Below are 25,927 nucleotides of genomic sequence, written 5' to 3' on the forward strand. Positions count from 1 at the left end.
AACAGGCGGGCTTCTACTGGGAACCTCACCGCTACGAGTTTATTATACGGATGTAGTCACGGCATATTTATAAGCGGGTTGAGAAATAGCTGGATTTTTTGGAGGGTAAGTCACTTGTTACTTCCAACTGGTTAGTCGTCGCCAAACCTCATACCTTTTTCCTTCTCCCCCCCCCCCCCCATCCCCTCTCTCTCTCTCTCTCTCTCTCTCTCTCTCTCTCTCTCGCTCTCTCTCTCTCTCCTGTTGCTACAAAACTTTTCCCATCTTCAGAGGGATGCTTCCCAATGTCCTTCTGAGATGAGGCATGCTTAAAAGTTTCCCGTGAGGAACGCATTTCTGCAGGGAGCTCTTTTATATCTCAGCTGCGCTCAAAGTTAACAAAAAAGTTGTCGTACGCAATACAAACGCGTTTAGCGCTTGTTATAATCGTTTTTAAACCATCAGTAACAAACTACGCCACAAACATGAGACTGGCGAGAACGTGATGTTTGCCGTTGAACGTTAACGTTGCGAATCTTTGTAAGATTTTATGTTCTGAAGTTAGTAACTGCGATTAATCTTCAAAATGAGTGTAATTAACTGCAAGAGAAGGTCAGTGCACCCAGATCAAAGTACTTTATTCCAATTTGTATCCACAACACACCGTTAATTTATTTAAATCAATTACATGACTTTTTTGTAGAGAATTTGATGGTGGCTGTATGCCAAAACATGAAATAGGAATCAAATAGGCTTAAAACACATCACACTCCGAAATCGGAATATACAAGGGGTATTCCGAAAGTAATTTCCGATCGGTGCCGAAATGGAAACAACAGTGAAAATCCGTTGAAGCCTTGCAGTGTTACTCTAGTATGCTCGTCGATAGCATCACGTCGCTCTTTTCAGTTCTGAGCGCACAGTAAGCACGTAGAGATGGCTAGAAAATGGAGTCTCTCATGAAGTATGAGCGCCTGGTGAGAGATTTCGCCATGTCGTGCAGCCCATGTAACGTAAGTATCATGCTTTTCCTTGTTCATTACAGTTCTCGAACGCACTCTGCGGGGACAATGAAGATGCTCCTGCTGCGTTTTCGATGGGAAGTGTGTGACCACCCATAACATAGCACGTAATTAGTTCCCGAGTTTCATCTCTGCTCACATGAACCGGTGGCTGCGAAGACAACGTCTTGGCACAGACAACGAGCTGTAGACCAGCCTAGAGCACTGGCGGAAATCACAGGCGACTCCGCCTTCTACGACAAGAGTATTGAGAAGTTGGTACAACGCTATGAGACGTGTCGTAAGTTGGGGCGCCGGCCGCAGTGGCCGAGCGGTTCTAGGCGCTTCAGTCGGGAACCGCCCGGCCGCTACGGTCGCAGGTTCGAATCCTGCCTCGGGCATGGATGTGTGTGATGTCCTTAGGTTAGTTGGGTTTAAGTAGTTCTAAGTTCTAGGGGACTGATGACCTCAGAAGTTAAGTCCCATAGTGTTCACAGCCATTTGAACCAATTTTTTGAAGTCGGTGCAGCGACTATGCAAAGAAGTAGCTGGAAAGTGCGACTAACTGTTGCAAATAGAACATTTTTGATTTTCACAGTGGTTTCCATTTCGCAACCGATCGGACTATACTTTCCGAATAGTTCTCGTACAATACGAATACCATCGTGGATTATTTTTGGACTTACGTTCGGCGTTACAGCGATTCAAACCCCCGTCTGCCATTCCAGATTTGGGTTTTCCGAGGTTTTCGTAAACTGCTTACGGAAAATGGTTCCTTCGAATAGTAGACAGCCGATTCCTTTGTCCAATCGCAGCTTCAGCTCGCCGCTAAACCGTTACTGTTTCGTTTATGTGGTATTTATTTCCTTCGTTGAAAAATTGTGTAACTGTGCAAGATGATTTTCATATGTACAGGCTTATGCCTACAAGATAACAACGTATTTCCTATTATTACAATATTAACAAGCATTACTAGGAGTGGTCTAGTTACAAGTCAACGTAACTACAGGCAAAATGGGACTTTCGCAGCTCATTTCTGATTCTGACAAGAAACAGTAAAATCTATAAGCGAGTGGCTTTGTTAAAGATGTACGAAACCGCACGGCCAATCAGAAAGTCAAACCGATTGCCCGATGAAAGTTCCGAAGAAGTGTATCCGAAGTAAATCCGATTTTAATTATAACTGCGGACGATGCTCTGCTTTTACACAGTAAGTTATCGCCCTTTTCGAAGGAAACCCGGGGAAAAACGGGCAAAAGGCAACTCGCGAGAGCGGAGCGACGCCAGGAATTAAATCGGAAGAGAGCACAAAGGAGAATATTATTTAACGATCCCGCTCATCAAAGAGCATAAAAAAGCTAACTCCGGCGCGGAGGGTTTAATGTATTTGGCTTCACGGTCGCTGAGCAGCAGAGTACTGCTCCTACTGGTCTTTTTTTCCCCTCCTTTCCTCCCTCTCCAGTTCTCTTTTTCCTTCTCCTTCTACTTCTTCTTCCCTTCTTAGCGAGCTCTCTGCCCCCCGCGTTCCTCTCCGTCTTTTTTGCTGGCGCCGAGAGCCGAAAGGCAAGTCCACGGCAAACAGGTTCAATCGGTGACTCGCAATCTCTCAAATCGGTTTCGATTAATTTCGTCGGCGGGAGAAGAGGCAGGCAGCGCGGGGCGAGCAGTACGTGACTTCTTGAATGGGAGGCGGCAATCCATATTTATGAGCCGGCAAGCATCTATCAGAAGGCGAGCACTGTGGAATCCGCTCCCGGTCGCCGATCGAGCTTCAGTAAGCAGCCGGCGGATTCTGCACCGCCGTCACAATTAACACCGCAGTCGCTAGGTGTCGGCGAGGCGATAGAGAGAGAAGAAAAAAAGAAACTTAGGAAAAAATGAATCAATCACTGGGCGCCGCAAGCGTTGAGGGGGGGACGGGGAAGATGCACCGCGCAGCCTCCCAAGCCAGCTCTTCAACCGTGTTCGCTCAAGATTATCTCTGATTTATCTGACGTAATTCATGCGTGATGAATCGACAATTTATGGGTAATAATTGATCGCTGTTACTTACGGGAGCGAGGCCCCACGGGCGCTGTATTAGTAGTCTGCTAATGGTGGTGGCGGTGCAGAAAGCTAATTCTGATACTGGATTGCAAATTTATCAAAATCGACGTGAGTTTCGTCGTTAACGCTTCTACAAGAACGTGAACTACATTTTGCTATTCGCTCACCTGTCGCACGTGTGCCCCATATTACCTGAAGATAAAAAAGTGGTAGTTTCCCTTTTCTTGCATTTGTACCGTTTCAGTGTCGGGGTGTACGATTCACCCTTGTGTATTACCTTCAAGCCTAACGTTCATCGTTGGCTTGCCGCATGGTACCTCCAATAACTTACAAATGAAACCTGTATTAATTCATGAGGAGCAGACCGATTGGTGATTTCAGTAATCAGTGTCGTGTCCTTTATTTACATTACTAACATACGAAAGCGACTGTCCAAAAGCCTCCGTGCGAGCCCTAATTTCTGGCATCCTATCTTCGTGTTTCTTACACGAAATATACGTTGGCGGCAGATGAATTGTTCCGCAGGCAGCCTCAAATGGCAGCTGCCTACACGTGAGACTTTTGCTTCTCTAACCCATGGAGGGTTAAATGACGAAGAGACAAAGCACACTCAACGTCAATATGTTTGAACGGCGAAATAGCGCCGGAATGCGCGTACTAAAAGAGTCTCAGCAAGGCTCAATCCAAAATTTAATTTTTTTATTTTCCCTGTCGTCGTAATACGGCGAGATGTGTGTGGAAGGAAGTAATATCTGCCTTTCTGGAACGTACACTATCGGAATTTTAACAGTAACCCTCTGCATGATACACAACACCACTTTTGGAGCATCTGCCTCTGGCGTTTGATGATAATCTTCGTGACGCTCACGCACCAACTAAAGGAAATCGGTCTGGATCGTATTCCTTCCCATCCCTCAGGGATCGCAGACTGACGAGCAACAAGTGAGAAGCGTCCAAACGTATGTTTTGCGAGTCTTTCGTTACCAGGTGAATTAAATTTTGTTCGGATTCTTTCAGCGAATCTAAAGCTGCCACCTACTTTTCCTACAACTAGCGGTTAGCTCGCCAACGGCCTTGCCGCAGTGGTAACACCGGTTCCCGTCAGATCACCGACGTTAAGCGCTGCCGGGCTGGGCTAGCACTTGGATGGGTGACCATCCGGTCTGCCGAGCGCTGTTGGCAAGCGGGCTGCACTCAGCCCTTGTGAGGCAAACTGAGGAGCTACTAGATTGAGAAGTAGCGGCTCCGGTCTCTGAAACTGACCTACGGCCGGGAGAGCAGCGGAGTGCTGACCACATGCCCCTCCCTCCATATCCGCATCCAGAGACGCCTGTGGTCTGAGGATGACACGGCGGCCGGTCGGTGCCTTTGGGCCTTCATGGCCTGTTCGGGAGGAGTTTTCAGTTTTTTAGTGATAGCTTGGCTGAAGTTCTGAGTGAATTAATGCTAATCTTCAATCATTGGCTTTTCGCTTACTGCCGACATCTATCCGTAAAATACAGTTAAGTTCCAGGTTTTGTTTTGATGATTCCAGTAGATGAAACGTCGTAACAGATTAAATTTCTTAATGATCACTGACGCATTTAAGAAAGTTATTGCCTTTAGTAATTTTAGTATGTGCCGACGGTCAAAAAAATTTTGCTGTAATGTAAATTTGTTACGGTGCCTTGAACAGTTTTTCTTGGCTTTAGGCACCGCAGTAATATTCACGCATGAACTACAACTCTTTGAACATAAAGCAACAAACCATTAAAAATGAATTATGTTCGTAATGAGAAACTTAACTGCCAAAAATAGACCGTGACAGTAAACATACATAATACCAGGGAATTTGTCGTCGTGCCACTGTATTTTCATCTCTGCAGATGAAATGCTTAACACAGTAAAGGCGAATCTGCAGTTGAGAGACCCTTTCAACGCTGCAGTAACAAACTGCAATTTCTGCTTGTGTGCAAGAGGAACAGACATCCGTAAGCAAAAGTCCTCTGTGAAGCATACAAAAGGTTAGAGTTTATTTTCAGACGCGGCAGTACAAACTAACGGGGTGGCGAATTAAGAAGGCGAGCGCGGAGTGAGCAGCAGCGGCAGGTGTGAGGAACAAAAAGCCAGCCAGAGATTAGGGGCGGCCGTTTACTTTGCCGGCATATTTCACGGTCGGCGGAGCACGCGCGCCGCCGGAACGTAAACAAAGCTGCCGAGGACAGTGGGAGGGGATGGCCCGGCCGTCACGCGCCACCGCCCCCGCAGATGCCATTTCACGCCCCCACACGCCGATTGCTACGCTTTTCTTATCACCGCTTCCACCGGTCCTGCCAGCGCCTTTCACAAAAGCTACTTACAAAACATGCTCCCTCCCAGGCACTAAGCTTACAATTGTGTTCTGCCGCAGGCAGATCCATTGACACACACCCACAGGGAGAAACCGATGCAAGTACACACATTTTTATATGTGGTACCTTAATATGTACACACATTAGTGTGCTGGTCGTGTGTTCTCTGCGACGAACTGTCTTCCTACAAACACGTCACAAACTTAACAACCTGATGTTTCCTGCACGGTCGGAACTACACTTCTAACAATAAGTAGACTACGCCTGTCAGTATAGACTAATCCATTTCCGTCCATACTTCAACATCTATCCTGCTGTCCCCACGGGAAAACAAGCATTAATGGTTCAAAATGGTTCAAATGGCTCTGAGCACTATGGGACTGCTGAGGCCATCAGTCCCCTAGAGCTTAGAACTACTCGAACCTAACTAACCTAAGCACATCACACACATCCATGCCCGAGGCAGGATTCGAACCTACGACCGTAGCGGTAGCGCGGCTCCACACTGTAACGCCTAGAACGGCCAATCCGGCCGGCAAGCATTAATGGTTTACTTCTGCCACGTGTACGTGGAAGTATTAATCAAACTAAAAACATAGTACTCCTAATAGCTATAATTTTTAGTCGTATTAGTCTGTAAATGAAGTAGATATTGATGTAATGCTGTTCGGTAGACGATCCTCAGTCACGAATAGAAATGTCATTTCTTATATCCGTTATAGCGCGCGCGCGCGCGCGCGCGCGCGCGTGCGTGTGTGTGTGTGTGTGTGTGTGTGTGTGTGTGTGATATATATATATATATAGTAAATGCATAGAAAAAAATTCCCGCTCAATCTGTACTAATTATGATTACTATTCCTGAGAAACTGGGCAAACTCGACACACACAATCAACCAACATAATTAGAACGTATGTGAATCGATGTAAAAAAAGTTGTCATACATGTTGGCACATTAGTATTTCTATAAATAGCCACCAAAACTGTTTCCAGTACCATAAATTCGCGAATTTGGCATGTAATAGGAAATACTCCCAATTTTAATACAACTACCAAGCTAGGCACTGAATGAACAGGCATAGGCCAATCTGAAATTTATTTACTTTTTCCAAAAATTACGCCGGCTGTGGTGGCCGTGCGGTTCTAGGCGCTACAGTCTGGAACCACGTGACCGCTATGGTCGCAGGTTCGAATCCTGCCTCGGGCATGGTTGTGTGTGATGTCCTTAGGTAAGTTAGGTTTAAGTAGTTCATAGTTCTAGGGGACTGATGACCGCAGAAGTTAAGTCCCATAGTGCTCAGAGCGATTTGAACCAAAAGTCACTTTTTAGACACCGCTTTGCTTCCGACAAATATTCCTTCATGTACAACTCCACGAATGTTCAATTAGCTTAAGATCTGCAGGCTGTTCTTAGTACACTGATCAGCCAGAAAATTATGACCACTGACCTACTATCGATATAAACCCGTCCAGGCGGCACCAGCGTCACCTGGCAAGGAATGACTGTTAGCCTGACATACGCACGATGCATGTAGTATCAGTGAGCGTGCTGCCCATCTGTAGAGCGAGGAAGGCGCGATCTCTCTGAATTTGACCGAGGGCAGATTGTGATGGCCCCAAAGCTCGGCAAGAGCATTTCGAAAACCGCACGACTCGTCCGGCGCTCGAGGAGTGCTGTGTCGAGTGTCTTCAATACGCGGCGAAACCAAGCTGGGAGCACGTCCAGACGTCGTGCTGTTGGGTGCTCACCCCTCATTGCACATGTCAGACGTCTTAGGCTGGGCAGACTTTAAAACAGGACAGGTGACTAAGTGTGGGGAACCAATATGAGACTTGAATGGTGAGCACAGTACACGTGTTTGAGAACACACAGTACACCGAACATTCCACGCATGAGCCAACGTTAACACCACGAAATCGGCAACGAAGACTGAAATGGCGCGTGACGTTGGGCATTCGACATTGGAGTAGTGGCAGAGCGTTGCAAGGTCTAATGAAACCCCGATACTTGCTTCGACATGCCCATGGAAGGGCGCGATTCCATCGCTTCCAGGCGAACAGCCCGGCGGCGGCTGCACTGTGCTCTGGTAACTTTCACGTAGGCATCCATGGCTCCAGTGGAGCTCCAGCAAGGCGCCGTGACGCACTAGGTGTATCGTACACTGTTGCAGACCACGTACACACCTTCATGACTGTCATGTTTTCCGACGACAGTGGCATTATTCAACAAGATAACGCGCAATATCCCAAGGCCAGGAGTGTGATGGAGTGGTTCGAGGAACACAGTGACCAGTTCCAATAGATGTGCTGACGCCCCAACTCCCCAGACCTGAACCCAATCCAACACGTCTGGGACGTAATTGAACGTGGCGTCAGAGCTCACCGCCTCACTCACCGGAATTTACGGGAAGTAGGTGGCTTGCGTGCAGATGTGGTGACTACTGCCTCCAGCGACCTACCAAGGCCTCACTGCGTCCATGCGACGACGCGTCGCCGCTGTTATCCGTACCGAAGGTGGACATGCCGGCTGTTAGGTAGGTGATCATAATGTTCTGGCTGATCTGTGTGTATTGGTTTATTTTACCGCCTTTTGCAATCTGACATGAAGTGCTGGTTATTTACTATACTTACGGAGAATTAAAAAGTGTGACACACTAATATTTTTTATTGCGCTGCGTGTTAAGATCTTTTGTAAAGTGTCAAGACTGGTATTGTGGAAGCAAAACAAATGGTGACGTAGACTAACAACGGAGCGTTTAGAACATTTCTGGAAGTGAAACTTCCAGGCAGATTAAAACTGTGTGCCGGACCGAGACTCGAACTCGGGACCTTTGCCTTTCGCGGGCAAGCGCTCTACATTCTAGATTTCTGGAAGTGCTGGACCCGGCGATATTCGAAATACAAGATTTCACAGACGTAGAAGACATTTTTCTGGTATTATACTAATTCTTTGCTTAGCCTAGTCATCACAATAAAAACCTTAACAAAGTATGTTGCCAAAGTACTATCATTAAAAAACCTTTAATTAAAATATTAAACCTTTTGCTGATCTATTGGAATGTCAACTATATAATATTATCAGTAATGGTATTTATTTCAGATTTAAATTTGAAGAAGTGACAATAAAGGACAATATAAAATTTAATTTGAAAAGTTTTGTGAATGTAACTTCAGTAAGCGATCGCATTATCATATTAAGACTTGCTGATATCGCAGCTCTTTGTGCATCCGGGCGGAGAGTCGCATAATCCATTTCGTTGTATATTAGGATTTGAAGTAAACGTATCCAGTTCTTTGTTCATTTGTGTTGTTATTAAAAATGTGCATGTCAACTAGCTGACACAGAAGAATAAATGAGAAAAAAAATGTTCGCGTGGTTAGCGTCTTATAAGAAGATAAATCATAACCTTTTTGCAGCTAAGCAAGAATTAACAAGCACGTAGACAAAACGAAGCCAACATAGCACATGGAGATGATCTACGAGATTTGACCAGAAATAAGTGAAGTAAATTTTACTGTACAAATATAATTACTGTGGTCAACATTCGTGTACTACTAGGTTAACCGCTACGGTCGCAGGTTCGAATCCTGCCTCGGGCATGGATGTGTGTGATGTCCTTAGGTTAGTTAGGTTTAAGTAGTTCTAAGTTCTAGGGGACTGATGACCTCAGAAGTTAAGTCCCATAGTGCTCAGAGCCATTTGAACTACTAGGTTATGCGCGAAAGTATTTAATAAACAAATTCGCTGTTATGGCAAATGTTTAAGTAACGTGAATCTGACTCGATTTCGCCCATTACTAGTAAAAGAAATAACCACAAAAAGAGAAGGAGCCGGTAAGACCACGCACCACAACACGCTGGCATATCACTGAAACTGCCACGCCGGCATCGCGGCGACAAGCGACCACAAAAAGTGTAGCGGCGTGTAATTTAGAGCAAACGGATTTTTGATAACTGTTATTTGAATTTCTGCTCCGAGAAGGTTGCGGTCGTGAACGAGGAAACGAACGGCCAGGGACTTACTCGGGGCCCAGACGGGGCCGGTTAAGAACGCGTGTTAAATTAGTTTCGCGAGGAGGCGCAGCTAGGCGTGGTGGCGTGCCCCACAAACTCGTTCCGCCCGATCACAATCGACCGCCGTAATTAATGGCCCCGAATTACTCGTAAAGACTGTGTTTTTCGGCAGAGGCCGTAATTGAAACTAAAGCTACTTTTTGTTTTTACTCTCGCTAGCGGGGCGCGTTTTCCTTTCCGAATGCTGGTTCCGCGAGAAAAGTTATTAAGGCGTCAGCGCCGCGCGGCCCTACGCGACACGACACGACCCGTTTTCTCCGTGCCGGCCTCGTTTCGCCGCTAAACGCGTGTCATTAAATTGTTTCGCCGCGTGCCGATCGCCGGCCGGGTGTTTACACGCCGTAATAACAAGCTGCCAGGTGCGTTAGCGCGTCGTCCCAGGCGAGAGAGATTAAGACCGCTCAATACTTGTCCCCGGGAAAAAGAGCGAGGGGCTCAGCGCCATGTATCTTCTGGCGAAAGATACAGCAGGCAGAGCACAGTTCTCTGATTTACAGTGGCTCCAGCAGTACAAAGAGTTTATTACATTCGTTACAAACTATAATGAACGTCACGGAACATCCTAAAACGTTATTCAGAACCTGTTTGACGTACGGTCAATTCGAGAAAAGCGGCGACAACTGAGTTATAATAATGTCTTCCAATGCAGTCGTATCACGGCAGTTGTTCTTACATTGATCACGGTTCCGTTCTTGATTGATTATCTTGAGATTCATTGTAGTTAGACAGCAACCGACTGGTTGCTCTACTTACAGAATGGATCTGAAATTCTCATGTAACAACGTAAGAGCTGATTAATGTAAAAATTAGTCCGATGACGGACAGCACTGAGAGACATTATTATTATTATTTTCGATTATTCCCATTTAAGAGAGCGTTTAAACTTGAATTCCTTTATGATGATTGTTTATGTTTTTTCTGAGCCCAAATTTTCTTCATGTGTTCACTGTGTTGTTTCTTTCGCTGTGCTGTCAATTTGCATCCTGGTCTCTTCTGTGTTGTGGTGTCAAATTTATGTTTTTTGATGATGTTCCTGAATTCAGTTCTATTTTCTGCACCATTTTTACTGTTATGTGTGCTTGTCTGAGGTCCTCTTCAACTTCTTTTATCCATTCTGTTTTTCCCCTGCCTGAGTTGATGACTTTAAGAATTCGCTTTGAAATTCTGTTTTCATTCATCCTGTGGATATGTCCGTAGAATTGCATTCTTCTTTTCCTTATTGTATCCGTAATCAGTTTGGATTCCGTAGAAACACCGGAACACGTGAGGCAATACTGACCGTACGACTTATCTTAGAAGAAAGATTAAGGAAAGGCAAACCTACGTTTCTAGCATTTGTAGACTTAGAGAAAGCTTTTGACAATGTTGACTGGAATACTCTCTTTCAAATTCTAAAGGTGGCAGGGGTAAAATACAGAGAGCGAAAGGCTATTTACAATTTGTACAGAAACCAGATGGCAGTTATAAGAGTCGAGGGACATGAAAGGGAAGCAGTGGTTGGGAAGGGAGTACGACAGGGTTGTAGCCTCTCCCCGATGTTGTTCAATCTGTATATTGAGCAAGCAGTAAAGGAAACAAAAGAACAATTCGGAGTAGGTATTAAAATTCATGGAGAAGAAGTAAAAACTTTGAGGTTCGCCGATGACATTGTAATTCTGTCAGAGACAGCAAAGGACTTGGAAGAGCAGTTGAATGGAATGGACAGTGTCTTAAAAGGAGGATATAAGATGAACATCAACAAAAGCAAAACAAGGATAATGGAATGTAGTCTAATTAAGTCGGGTGATGCTGAGGGAATTAGATTAGGAAATGAGGCACTTAAAGTAGTAAAGGAGTTTTGCTATTTGGGGAGCAAAATAACTGATGATGGTCGAAGTAGAGAGGATATAAAATGTAGGCTGGCAATGGCAAGGAAAGCGTTTCTGAAGAAGAGAAATTTGTTAACATCCAGTATTGATTTAAGTGTCAGGAAGTCATTTCTGAAAGTATTCGTATGGAGTGTAGCCGTGTATGGAAGTGAAACATGGACGATAAATAGTTTGGACAAGAAGAGAATAGAAGCTTTCGAAATGTGGTGCTACAGAAGAATGCTGAAGATTAGATGGGTAGATCACATAACTAATGAGGAAGTATTGAATATGATTGGGGAGAAGAGAAGTTTGTGGCACAACTTGACCAGAAGAAGGGATCGGTTGGTAGGATATGTTCTGGGGCATCAAGGGATCACCAATTTAGTATTGGAGGGCAGCGTGGAGGGTAAAAATCGTAGGGGGAGACCAAGAGATGAATACACTAAGCAGATTCAGAAGGATGTAGGTTGCAGTAGGTACTGGGAGATGAAGAAGCTTGCACAGGATAGGGTTGCATGAAGAGCTGCATCAAACCAGTCTCAGGACTGAAGACCACAACAACAACAACATCCGTAATCTTGTTTGTGTAATTATATAATTCTGATGTTGGTCTCTTCTTCCAGATTCCTTGCTCTTGTATCGGTACATTGGGAGACATTATTATTATTATTATTCATTATCAATTATTTCTCATCCAGGTACAGAGCTTGCAAGTACGTTCCACACTTTACCCTTGCGTGTCGTCACACCTGGACTGTGCGGCTGGTCCCGGCGGAGGTTCGAGTCCTCCCTCGGGCATGGGTGTGTGTGTTTGTCCTTAGGAAAATTTAGGTTAAGTAGTGTGTAAGCTTAGGAACTGATGACCTTAGCACTTAAGTCCCATAAGATTTCACACACATTTGAACGTTTTTGAATTGCACAGCAATAAAACCAGCCGTTTCAACAATGCTACATGAAGAGAGGCATTCTTACGTAATAAACTGCATTAGAATGAACAGTAGTAGGTTAACAATGAGGTAAGGCCGTACGCCTCCGCATATCGCCTTGTCGGTTGATCTTCATCGGCCGATTTCATAAGGCATGTCCGACATGGCGGTACCGTAGATGGAAGCAGTATCAGACCCGGAAGACGACCACAGCTGATCGGTTGAAACCAAACACTGCCTCGCCTTACTCATTTCACAATTATACGCGACAGTTTTACTCAAAAATCACGCAGAAACACACTTATTTTACTCCACTGCCTTTAAGCATTACGGGGTGTAACTCTGACTAAACGCTGCCATGTTGTCTTGAATAAGGAAATAATTTGCTTAGCTAAACATTTTCTTCATTCTGCATCGTCTACAACAGCCCAACACCCATCACTACACGAGACCTAAAATACGGTGAAAATTTATTATGAACATGACAATATCTTGAAAATTGTAGTTGTAATTTCAATTTATTGTATTTCGGTTCGTGCCCACTTGGCCATGTCAATAACGGAAAAACTATAGGACAATATATTGCAGACCCTTTTCCTATCAGTATGGCGTAAGGACATCACGATACCCAGTGCCCTAATTGTGGTTGTAACTCAACTGAATAACTCCAGTAGCGAGCCTGCGGAGGGAGAAGAAAGTAGCCCGTGTGCTGAGAATTGAGAACGGTTAGTGCAGTGAGCAGAACTCGATACGGCACTAAGGAAAAACCTGTACAATTCTTTGTGTAGTCTAATAGTATTGCATTAGAAAGATTAGCGTCAGTGCAGTATTCACCAGAAGGCAACAATATTTGGAAGTTACGTGTATCTACAGCACCCCTCCCCCCTTCTTCCCCCGGCCATCCTTCTTTCCTTTCGTGCTCTGCTCCGACGTTCACACGATTTTTATTTCAACCAATACCAGCGCAGACGAGTTAACGTCGTCGAAAGGTAAGGTGTCACACTTCAGTAAAAAAAATGAAGCCGACTGTGGTGACTGAACGTTAACCGCTGACGACGCGTTGGTTGTGCCCGGCGGCTGCGAGGGGGCGCAGCAGATCCGGGCCGGCCGTGTTCTCATTAAGGGCTGTTCTGCTCAGCAAGTCGCTAAGCCGGCAGCTCAGCGCGGATTACGGCGCGGCCTGAGCCGGCGAATGGAGCCGCGCGCTGCGGCCCCACACCTTCTGCCACAGTGCCGCTACCGGCTGGCTGGCCCCACCATCTGGGTCGGCGAGCGGTTTTTCTGAAGGCAAGTCCGTCCCACCGCCTACATACCACAATGCCTAACTGCTACACACACCAACGGCATCCAACCGATACACAAAGTGGTAAATCACGTAAAGAAATTAAAAACTAAATTAGTTTACCAGGGAACTAACTTAGTTTTGTTGTCAACTTGTGTCTACCAAACAGATCTGAGTAAGGTTAGCCAGCCGCGGTGACCGAGGAGTTCTAGGCGCTTCAGTTTGGAACCGCGCGACTGCTACTGTCGCAGGTTCGAATCCTGCCTCGGGCATGGTTGTGCGTGATGTCCTTAGGTTAGTTAGGTTTAAGTAGTTCTAAGTTGTAGGGGACTGATGACATCAGCAGTTAAGTCCCATAGTGCTCAGAGCCTTTTTTTTTTTACAGTAAGGTTAAATTCAAACAACAGCAACTGTGCAACCAATTTTGTCGTCTATATTTCAGTCGCAGCTTCCTTCAACACTATTTGCAGAGGCTCTATTTTTTCGCGAACATCTTAACGCTTTTTGGGCGGCAGTCTAGTGAAAACGCTACCTAGAACCTTATGTGTGGGCTCGATTCTGTCTTGTTTTATCTTTACTGTCCTTTTGCGAGATATACGTAGGAGGAAAAACCATTGGATAGTGGGATATGGTGGAAGGTGCTCGAAATCCTGAGAAAAATGGAAGTAAGCTACAAAGGAAGATGGGCAACGGTAGGATCGGAAGACCAAGAACGAAGTGCTCGGATTAAGGAGGGCGAAGCACAAGGATGCATCCTTCGCCCCCTACTGTTCAATCTATACATCGAAGTAGCATAAACGGAAATTTAAAAAAAAAAAAAAAAAAAAATATGTCGTGTGACGAGGGCCTCCCGTCGGGTAGACCGCTCGCCTAGTGCAAGTCTTTCGAATTGGCGCCACTTCGGCGACTTGCGCGTCTCGATGGGAATGAAATGATGATGATTAGGACAACACAACACCCAGTCCCTGAGCGGAGAAAATCTCCGACCCAGCCGGGAATCGAACCCGGGCCCTTAGGATTGACAGTCTGTCGCGCTGACCACACAGCTACCGGGGGCGGACATAAACGGAAATAAAAGCAAGGTACAAGAGTGGAATTAAAATTCAGAGTGAAAGAATATCAATTTTAATGTCCACAGGTGTATGCGAAGTGAAAACAAGATTTACAGGATCTGCTGAACGGAATGAACAGTCTACTGAGTACAGAATATGGACTAAGAGTAAAGACGAAAGTAATGAATAATTCTTCAACCTAGACAGCAAAATAACCTCTGACGGACGGAGCAAGGGGGACATAAAAAGCGGTCTGGCACTGGCAGGAAAAAGAGTTCCTGGTCAAGAGAAATCTACTAGTATCAAACCCAGGCCTTAATTTGAGTAAGAAATTTCTGAGCACGTACGTTTGGAACAGAGCCTGTGTGATAGCGAGACGTGGAGTGTGGGAAAACCGGAACAGAAGGTAATACAAGCGTTTGAGATGTGGTGCTAGGAAGGAAAAAAAATGGTTCAAATAGCTCTGAGCACTATGGGACTTAACATCTGAGGTCATCAGCCCCCTAGAACTTAGAACTACTTAAACCCAACTAACCTAAGGACATCACACACAGCCATGCCCGAGGCAGGATTCGAACCTGCGACCTTAGCGGTCCCGCGGTTCCAGACTGATGCGCCTAGAACCGCTCGGCTACACCGGCCGGCTGCTAGAAAGAATGTGGAACATTAGGTGGACTGAAAGTAAGGAATGTGGAGGTTCTGCGCAGAATTAGAGAGGAAAGGAACTGTGGAAAACACTGACAGGAAGAAGGAGAGGATAGTAGGATCAGTGGATGATCTGCATGGTACTAGAGGGTAAAAACAATAGGGAAAGGCAGATAATTGGAGTACATCCAGCTAGTAAGTGAGAACAGGGTGCAAGTGCTACTCTGAAATGAAGACGTTCGCGGAGGAGAGGAATTGGTGGAGTGCCCCATCAGACCCGTCAGAAGGCTGGTGGATGGAAGAGCGTACGTGAGAGCGCATGCGAGGGAGGGAGGGGGGGGGGGGGATAAAATTTATAGGTGGAGACAAAGGTTAACTGCAAAAAGCAGATTCAAGTGGGGTGTAGGCTCCAGTAATAGCCGCCGGCCGGGGTGGCAGAGCGGTTCTGTAGGCGCTACAGTCTGGAACCGCGCCTCTGGCATGGATGTGTGTGATGTCCTTAGGTTAGTTAGGTTTAAGTAGTTCTAAGTTCTAGGGGACTGAGGACCTCAGAAGTTAAGTCCCATAGTGCTCAGAGCCATTTGAACCTTTTTTTCTGTAATAGGACAGATGTGAGGAGGTTCAAAAATGGTTCAAATGGCTCTGAGCACTATGCGACTTAACTTCTGAGGTCATCAGTCGCCTAGAACTTAGAACTACTTAAACCTAACTAACCTAAGGACATCACAAACGTCCGTGCCCGAGGCAGGATTCGAACCTGCGACCGTAGCGGTCGCTCGGCTCCAGACTGTAGCGCCTAGAACCGCACGGCCACTCCGGCCGGCTGTGAGGAGGTAATGCAGAGACGAGAAGGCTTGCACAGCATAGACTATCGCGGAGAGCAGCACACGACTGCAGACCACAGTGAACAGTAACAGGCGAGAAGTAGAGCCGAGGTGTTTGGGGTGGATGCCGTGTAAAGTGGCAGCTCGTCCTCGGGTGAGACGAGAGCCGCAGTTTGGCGCCGCCTAGGAGGGGCGACACGCGCCGCGACGGCCCGATAAATCACTCCGGCTGACAGCGAGGCGCGGCTGATCCGCCAGCCGACATCCCAGCCGTCTGCGCCGCAAATACCTCCGCTGCCGGCAATTCCACCGACATCTTCAGTCCCGGGACGCCAACGAGACAAGTCTGTAGCCGTTCGGATCGTCTCACGTGTTTTTAACTCCAGGCAATTTAAAGCGTCAGAAGTTAAAGCGAGAGCGGAACACATCACAGAGTTACACGAGCCCAGAGCCCTAGCAGCTGTAAGAAAGGCGGCACCGAGTACCCGTACGGGCCGGTAACGCAGGATTTGTACTCGTGGCAAACAAACCGACACTACAAACTATCACAAAATAAAGCCCAAAGATAAGAGATGGCGAATACGTAACGTACCAACGAAAAAAATTTTGATATTAAAAGAATCAAACGTGACATGTTCGCTGAAATAACATTGACAGAAAACAAATGTAGAGCCATATCTACAATCTGCAGACCATAATGAGATGCGTGGCATGTGGAGGAGGGGGTTCGCCGGCCGGAGTGGCCGTGCGGTTCTAGGCGCTTCAGTCCGGAACCGCGCGACCGCGGGCGTGGATGTGCCTAAGAAGACCTTTGTCAATGATTAAAAGAACACCATAGCTGTACATTTAGAAACGAAAAAAAAAGGAAAACACATACAGTACATATGTACAAAGTCAAAACCACTACTTAACTTGATGAAACTGGCGTTATTTCTCGACGTAATCGCCCTGCAGACGTACACATTTTTCACAACGCAGACGCCATGATTCTATGGCAGCGACGAAGGCTTCTTTAGGAGTCTGTTTTGACCACTGGAAAATCGCTGAGGCAATAGCAGCACAGCTGGTGAACGTGCGGCACGGAGAGTGTCTTTCATTGTTGGAAAAAGCCAAACGTCACTAGGAGCCAGGTCAGGTGAGTAGGGAGCATGAGGAATCACTTCAAAGTTGTTATCACGAAGAAACTGTTGCGTAACGTTAGCTCGATGTGCGGGTGCGTTGTCTTGGTGAAACAGCACACGCGCAGCCCTTCCCGGACGTTTTTGTTCCAGTGCAGGAAGGAATTTGCTCTTCAAAATATTTTCGTAGGATGCACCTGTTACCGTAGTGCAATGGGTAAGGATTACGCCAATGGACACCATCATTCTTTCAGCACTGGCGGTTACCCGAAATTTCTTTGGTGGCGGTGAATCTGTGTGCTTCCATTGAGCTGACTGGCGCTTTGTTTCTGGATTGAAAAATGGCATCCACGTCTCATCCACTGTCACAACCGACGAAAAGAAAGTCCCATTCATGCTGTCGCTGCGCGTCAGCATTGTTTGGCAACATGCCACACGGGCAGCCATGTGGTCGTCCGTCAGTATTCGTGGCACCCACCTGGATGACACTTCTCGCATTTTCAGGTCGTCATGCAGGATTGTGTGCACAGAACCCACAGAAATGCCAACTCTGGAGGCGATCTGTTCAACAGTCATTCGGCGATCCCCCAAAACAATTCTCTCGATCATGTCGTCTGAGGTTGTTTCCGTTTGTTGTCACACGATGTTCTGCCTTCATTAAACTGTCGCACCCACGAAAGCACTTTCGACACATCCATAACTCCATTACCACATGTCTCCTTCAACTGTCGATGAATTTCAATTGGTTTCACACCACGCAAATTCAGAAAACGAATGATTGCACGCTGTTCAAGTAGGGAAAACGTCGCCATTTTAAGTATTTAAAACAGTTCTCATTCTCGCCGCTGGCGGTAAAATTCCATCTGCCGTACGGTGCTGCCATCTCTGGGACGTATTGACAATGAACGCGGCCTCATTTTTAAAACAATGCGCATGTTTCTATCTCTTTCCAGTCCAGAGAAAAAAATCGGAGGCCTTAGAACTTGAATGCACCTCGTACTGTATGTGTTTTCCTTTTCTTTCGTTTCTAAACGTATAGCTATGGTGTTCTTTTAATTATTGACAAAGGTCTTCTTAGGCACCTGGGTGTTTTATTGTTGTTCTGAAGAAGGTGTAGTTATCTACGCCGAAACCTAGGTTAACACTAGGTGCTTTTTTCGCAATCGAGGCGGGTTTTTAGTTCTTTAACATATTAACCAACGATTGCTGACGCGCTGCGATGTTGAAGGTTCTTAAATTCGTAAGCGATTGATTTAAAACTTGGCGAACAGAGTACTCATTTCATTTATTTTCCAGTATGTGGCCTGCCTGCGCTGCTTCTCTCGACTGACAATTCCCCCCACACGCACACGCAAACACACAGGTTGCATTACGCTTGCGATGACTCACCCTGGTTTCTTGGAAACGCTGGCGCCGGCCAACTCTCAATCAGGAAGCAGTGGCCCGCACCCCATCGGCATTTGGCACGCCGCAGTGGGCGCCCACGGGCCGTGAGCCGACCGCGGGCCGCCGGCGAGGAATTAGTCGCTATTTACTCGCATCACGGTCGCGCGGCGATGCAATTACACAGGCCGCGCCGGGAAGCTATGTCGAGGGCGTACCCTAGCGAGGGTAACAATTCTGCCCCGGGCCACCCGCACGGGGGCGCGGAATTTAATCGGAAGCATTAATACGCCTGTTAAATTAACCCAATTACGTAAATGAGGGCGCGCTAGGACTGAACTAAGCGCGTGGCGCTGGGTCGGCTGAATAAAATCGGCGACCGTAAATGGTTTCCATGGCCCGGCTTTCATTTAGCTCTTTTCCCTTCACTCGCTCCCTTATCTCTTTCTCACCCACAGTCAAATAATTACGTATCACCTTGCTAACAGGTCAGTTTCACAAAAAAATGTACCGAGCAACGTACAGGTACTGCAGATGAAACATAAATCATCTATATTCAAATGATACTCAAAAATCCACCTAATGGTGTGTGGCGGAGGGTAATTCTAGTACCACTACCTGACCCCTCCTTCCCTGTCCCACTCTCCAAAGGCGCGCGTGTGGGAAGAACGATTGTCGGTAAGCCGGTTATTAGCTCCGATACCTCTAATTTTCTCGCCGTGGTCATTTCACAAGATGTGTGTGATAGGAAGTAATTCGCAGACTTAGCATATGTCATGAGATAGGCGCCTAATATCGCATGGAGGCCTCCTTTGGCCCTGCAGACTGCAGTGAGACGCCATGGAAGTTAAGTTTAAGTCCCTGGTACTCCTCTACAAGCGACTGCCAGTTCTGGTCTGTTCGTGGGTGGATGGCTTACACTTCCTTAATATTCTTCTGTGAATCTGTCTGGCATCTGTCTTTCCCAGCATTTGTTTTATGTGGTCATTCCACCTATAGTCGGTCTGGATGGTTACTACTTGATATTTTACTGCAGATAATGCTTCCAGCAGTGTAGTTGTATATTGGTGGATTTCTTTTCCTAGATATGTGCATTTTAGTATGGGGTCTTTGTGTCTACAGAACGTGCCACGCTTAAGTGTGGCGATCATAGAAAATTATTGACACTTAGTCAAAAGATTATTGGGCTCCCAGTGGAACAAAATCAAGTGTTTTAAAACAGAATTATCCCGCAAAAACTTCTGAAGAGATTTAGACACGCCTGCGCTGTTACTCATTCTCTCATCAACTCCTGTAAAAAGAATTTCAGCTCAACGCGCCCTCGTGTGTGTGTGTGTGTGTGTGTGTGTGTGTGTGTGTGTGTGTGTGTGTGTGTATGTGTGTGTGTGTGTGTGTGTGAGAGAGAGAGAGAGAGAGAGGGAGAGAGGGGGGGGGGGCAATGGTGACTTCATACATAAGAAGCTGAACAGTATGTTATTAAAAAGTCCAGCTAGCTGTATGTAATGAAGTTTTTTTTTCTCCGCAAACATTGGAAACGCTCATTTGTTATCATTTCTAATTACACCGAATTAAGAAAATACTACGGCTTTAAATCATCCAGTCAGACTAGTTACCATGCTAGTAATTACTGTTGAATACAAAAGTAGTTCAATAACAGCTGTTTTTCACCTGTTCTCTACTCCTTTACTAGATAAATTACCCTGACGCTCTTACTTTTTTGCAAGAGGCGACGCAGAATATCCAGTATTCATTTTTCCATTCATCAAACTATCTAGTACAGTTGCCTGTGCTACCGTCTGTAACGAAGGGTATTCGATTCTGTAAGTTTATGTGGGCAACCACATCCTAATCTACGCGTACCTAAGAAAATTTTTAAAAAATTAGTAAAATCATCTAAAAAAACTGTCGAGTCCGCTCGTAGCTGCTACTCCGTATTACTGCAGGTTTAAAGTACAACCGCTTTGGCGATAATGAATCGCATTTTCAGGTTAAATCTATAACATCCATGCGAATTAGAGGCCGTTAGGTGAAAAAACTGCTTGTGCCTACTATGAAGGAATGGATGTTCGCAGATTTAACAATAGGATATCAATATGTAAGACAGCGGAAAACTTCTGAGTGCTTACTTTTTTATTTTTCGTACAAATTTAGTGGGACTTGCAAAAAAAAAAAAAATAAAGAAAATAGCACACGGCATAGAATTAGCTGTTTTTCACCTGTTCTCTACTCCTTTACTAGATAAATTACCCTGACGCTCTTACTTTTTTGCAAGAGGCGACGCAGAATATCCAGTATTCATTTTTCCATTCATCAAACTATCTAGTACAGTTGCCTGTGCTACCGTCTGTAACGAAGGGTATTCGATTCTGTAAGTTTATGTGGGCAACCACATCCTAATCTACGCGTACCTAAGAAAATTTTTAAAAAATTAGTAAAATCATCTAAAAAAACTGTCGAGTCCGCTCGTAGCTGCTACTCCGCATTACTGCAGGTTTAAAGTACAACCGCTTTGGCGATAATGAATCGCATTTTCAGGTTAAATCTATAACATCCATGCGAATTAGAGGCCGTTAGGTGAAAAAACTGCTTGTGCCTACTATGAAGGAATGGATGTTCGCAGATTTAACAATAGGATATCAATATGTAAGACAGCGGAAAACTTCTGAGTGCTTACTTTTTTATTTTTCGTACAAATTTAGTGGGACTTGCAAAAAAAAAAAAAAAAAATAAAGAAAATAGCACACGGCATAGAATTGTTTCACTGAGTAAAGTGTTAGTAATGTTACCAATGACAAGCAATGACCGTTGTAATGGCATAATTTATCTTCAGTTTTCAATTTCATTTGCAAAATGATTGCCAACCCTTGGAAAAGAAAGGCTTATATAACCCTCATGCCCTCTACCGGCATATACTGGCACTAGTGCGGCAGGTACCATAGTGCCCGTTTTCACTACGACTTAGCTGTTTTTGTAAGTACCATTAGGAATTCAACACCGGTAAGTTGCTAGCGTATTATATTTACGGGATTCTGATGCCACAGTTCAGTGTTCTTCCGCTTATTCGCCCTGTTTTTCAGGTCTAAACTAGTATGTCCTTCAGTGACGAACCTTAATTATCTAAGATTGGCTCTGAGCACTATGGGACTTAACATTTGAGGTCATCAGTCCCCTAGAAGTTAGAACTACTTAAACCTAACTAACCTAAGGACATCACACACATCCATGCCCGAGGCAAGATTCGAACCTGCGACCGTAAATTATCTAAGATTATCGATGGATTTTCTAACATCTATTCTGATTATGCCAGGATATGTGCCTTACACAACCTGGAAGATCATATTTAGTGGCTTAATGTAATCCAGCCAAATGAGTGATTTTATATCCCCTTCAAAGTAGGCACTGTTAGTTTTTTTTTCACTCAACGACCTCTAATTCGTATACGTGTTGTTGTAGATTTATCCTGAAGATGCGATTCATTATCGTGAAACGGTTGTACCTTAATTCAACAATAAACGAGGATTCGCAGGTACAAGCGAAGTCTACTATTTTTTGGGGAGATTTCACAACAAAACCGGTTTCAAAAAGATTTATGTAACTACGTATTGCATTCTAGCCTAAGTGTAGAACGGAAAGCCGTGAGGCTTAATTGAAGCGACAGCTTTCACCCTGGGATCGCCGCCTGTTGGTTGGTTGGCCGGTTTGGGGGAGGGGACCAAAAAGCGGGGTCATCGGTCCCATCGGATGATGGAAGGATGGGGAGGGAAATCGACAGTGCCCTTTCAGGGGAACCATCCCAGCATTTGCCCGAAGCGATTTACGGAAATCACGGATGACCGGACGCGGGTTTGAACCGCCTCGCTCGGTTCGCCGCCTGCCGTACTGTTACTGGAAACTGTGCAGCAGAATGAAATTCAAATCTGAATTTCCGCGAGAGGGGCAACAACAACCTCGAGAGACGCGGCGGCACGGCAGACGATGCCTATCTGGGCCGAGGCGTGGCGGTAGCTGAGCGGGCAGCGGCAGCCGCGAGGCCAGCAATTAACCCCGGCGCGGCGCCTCGCCTCAGCTGTGATTTATGCACCGGGCCTGCCAGTCGCCGCGGCCAGCTTCAACCCACGCATAACTGTACTCGCTCAGCGAGCCGTCAGCGTCCGGGTACTGTACGCTCTGCACGGCAAACAGTGTGTTTCCAGGGAACTAATAATGGAGGAACGTTCCCACGCATTTCTTAATTTTCTTAACTTATTTTAGTTACCAAACAAGAACGAGTATGATATACGAGTACTTCCTTTCGACCAAGGGACCTATACACTACCTGTCGGGACACGTTCCGTATCCCACCTATTAACTAAAAATACAACAGCGCACCACAGACACTTGCGAAGGTGGAGCAAACGCCACCCCGGATCACACTTGTCTCGGAATGTGCCATTACACAAGTTATTACACACCAGGACAGGAGTATCTTTGGAAATGCAACGGTCTACAATATAATAAGCAAAGAGGAACTGCGGCAGAAGCTAAACTCGCTGACAGTTTTAAATATCAGCTTAGGAACTGCACGCCTACGTGGCTGAGATACAACCAAGGACAAGCCGTACATCATGCTAATGAGACGCGCCACGGCAGAACGCCAACCCACAACAACATTCTGGAAGCAGCGTGAAGACGAGCCTCGGGAAGCACCAGGAAAGACTTCCTGAGACCCTGACGGCCTTCTCCAAATCTCTGCACCCCAGCTGCGCAGCGCAGCCACTGTGATTCCCGAGTTGCACATCAGCGGTCGGGGGCGCTAACCATCCAGACAAATGAGAAATCCAGCTTGGCTCTGATACTACTACAGTAGTGTACTGTTTGTGTACTGCTGTGTAATGTAGTTTTGCAAGTAGTGCAGCTCAGAATTATAAATTACAAAATTAGTGATCACCAATGCTGCATATTGTGAGAGACCAGTAGCGTGTTTCTTTTGGATTCGAAATGAACAGATATCTGTGCGCCACACGGCTAAATTCTAGTATGTAGACTTTATTTTTTTCTTTTTATTTACATATTCTGTGTAGATATTCTCCCGTATGGGCTTATAATTAGCTGCTATGTATGTATGTTATTCAGAAAGATTATACTCTATTTACTTTATCTGATGTGCACGGTCACAATTTTTTTTTTTTTTCATTAGACTATCGGTTTCGGTTTATAGTGTCCATCTTTAAATGTGTTATATGCAAACATGTGCTAATATACTGGAACCATAGTGGCATCGCCAAATGCTAAAATCAAATTCAGCTCCAGCATCGTCAAATGTATATAAATAATAGTATACACAACAGTCATCTTGTCAGCAGAACTACTGTTCAAAACAAAAAAAAAAAAAGAAAATGTGACCATAGACGTGGAGTAAAGGAAATTTTTTCTATTTTCGGGTCACCGTTCAATTCGCGACCATGTCGCAGCTTGTGAGACCCTATTTAGTTCATTTTTATTTCACAAAATTTAAGTGTATCATTAATATTATACATAGAGAGACGGGAACATGAAATTTTAATGGTTGCAAACGCATATTCAGTGTGTCCCTACGCGCTGGACAGCAACACGTAAGCGGCAGTCCGACTCACATACGCGAAGAGCCCTCTCTTGTGTTACTGAACTAGCCGCAGATGTGATACTGTTACGCAGGTTGGCCAGAGTTGTCGACAGAGTCGGAACGTAAATTGTTGACAGAGATGGAAAGTAAACTGCGTCTTTTATGAAGTGCCGATTGCGTAGTATCAGGATATCACTGCCGTTAGAAAGTGAGAACTCCGGACTTCTTTTTCCCCATGTCGCCTTACAACTGACACGAATTGGCTCCTTGGGTACACAACGACTATTGGTCGTTTACGCAGCGGTCTGAAGATGTCGATTAGAACTTACGCATCATCGTCTTTTGAAGAGTTTGCAATTTATTCGTACCCATCTTTATACAGGGTGTCCGAAAAGTCTTTCCCTGATTACATAAATTGATAACTCAGGCTAGAAGTAAGACACCAATATGAAACTGGTGTCTAATTGTTTACAAACTATCAGAGTTTTTTTCACACATCAGTAAACTTCCACATGAGCACCCTTGGTAGCACGTAGCACATCTAGGCGATATTCAATTTCCGTCCACACATTAGCCAACATCACCGGAGGGATCGATTCAACGACTGTGGTTATCCGTTGCCGCAGGGTTTCAAGATCTGGTACTCGTGTTCGGTAGACCTCGTCCTTGACATAACCCCATAAGAAGAAGTGTAATGGGGTTATGTCAGGAGAGCATGGAGGCCAAACCGTTGGCCCATCACGACCAATCCATCGCCCAGGAAAGGTCATATCGAGATAGGCACGGACGTCCAAACCTCAATGATGCGGTGCACCGTCTTTATGAAACAAGACATCGGGGTGATACTGAAGCAGCTGAGGAACAGCATACAGTTGCAACATCTCCAGATACACTGCGGGTGTGATGGTAGCTACAACGAAGATGGCCCGATAATTCGATGGTGTAATAGCGTGCACCAAATATTCACCTTTTGGACTGCCTCTTGTGCACTCTATTACCTCGCCAGGGGGGTTGTGAACCCCAAATGCGCACATTATGGCGATTCACTACTCCACTGACAATAAAGATCGTTTCGTCGGAAAAGACAATTCGTTTGAGATAACCATCACCGTCTTCAATACGTGACAGCATTTCGACCGCAAAGTCATATCGACGCGTACTGTCATTGGGCAACAATGGAATTGGAAGTTTATTGTTGTGTGGAAAAAAACTTTGTTTGTAAACAATTAGACACCAGTTTGATAGCCGGCCGCTGTGGTCTAGCGGTTCTAGGCGCGCAGTCCGGAACCGCGGGACTGCTACGGTCGCAGGGCGAATCCTGCCTCGGGCATGGATGTGTGTGATGTCCTTAGGTTAGTTAGGTTTAAGTAGTTCTTAGTTCTAGGGGACTGATGACCACAGTAGTTAAGTCCCATAGTGCTCAGAGCCATTTGAACCATTTTGAACCAGTTTGATATTTGTATGTTACTTCTAGCCTGACTTATCAATTTATGTAATCAAGGAAAGACTTTTCGGACACCCTGTATTTCACGAATGGGTCCGTCCGTTTGAACAAAACCGTAGTGCAACCGTTGGCCGGACCAGGACTTCGAACACGCGCCCTCGCCTTCCCTAACCAGTGAAGGAAATTAAACCTCTCCGAATTCAAGACCTGCCGGCTAATGGAAGACGTACGTGCGTGCGCTGACTTGCCATCGGCGCGTGTAGCGGGGGAATTCAGACGAGAGCGGTGGCTCGCTAATGACTGCGGCGGCAGTGAATCAGCGCTTGGCGGCCTAAGCTAGCCCCCGAGGGCCCTCCGGTGGCGCGCACGCGTCGGCCGCGCCCTTACCCTTCCG

At 45.8% G+C, this 25,927-nt stretch overlaps 1 protein-coding gene and 1 pseudogene across 4 annotated transcripts in view; one reads left to right on the top strand and one right to left on the bottom strand.

The window, feature by feature from the left end:
• LOC126419085 (fibrosin-1-like protein) overlaps positions 1–25,927 on the bottom strand; it is a 731,992-nt gene that overhangs the window by 379,415 nt on the left and 326,650 nt on the right. The window lies entirely within an intron of this gene.
• Positions 4,091–4,208, top strand: LOC126426729 (5S ribosomal RNA; annotated as a pseudogene).

The sequence above is a fragment of the Schistocerca serialis genome, chromosome 1 (assembly GCF_023864345.2).
Source record: "Schistocerca serialis cubense isolate TAMUIC-IGC-003099 chromosome 1, iqSchSeri2.2, whole genome shotgun sequence".
Classification (NCBI taxonomy): Eukaryota; Metazoa; Arthropoda; class Insecta; order Orthoptera; family Acrididae; genus Schistocerca; species Schistocerca serialis.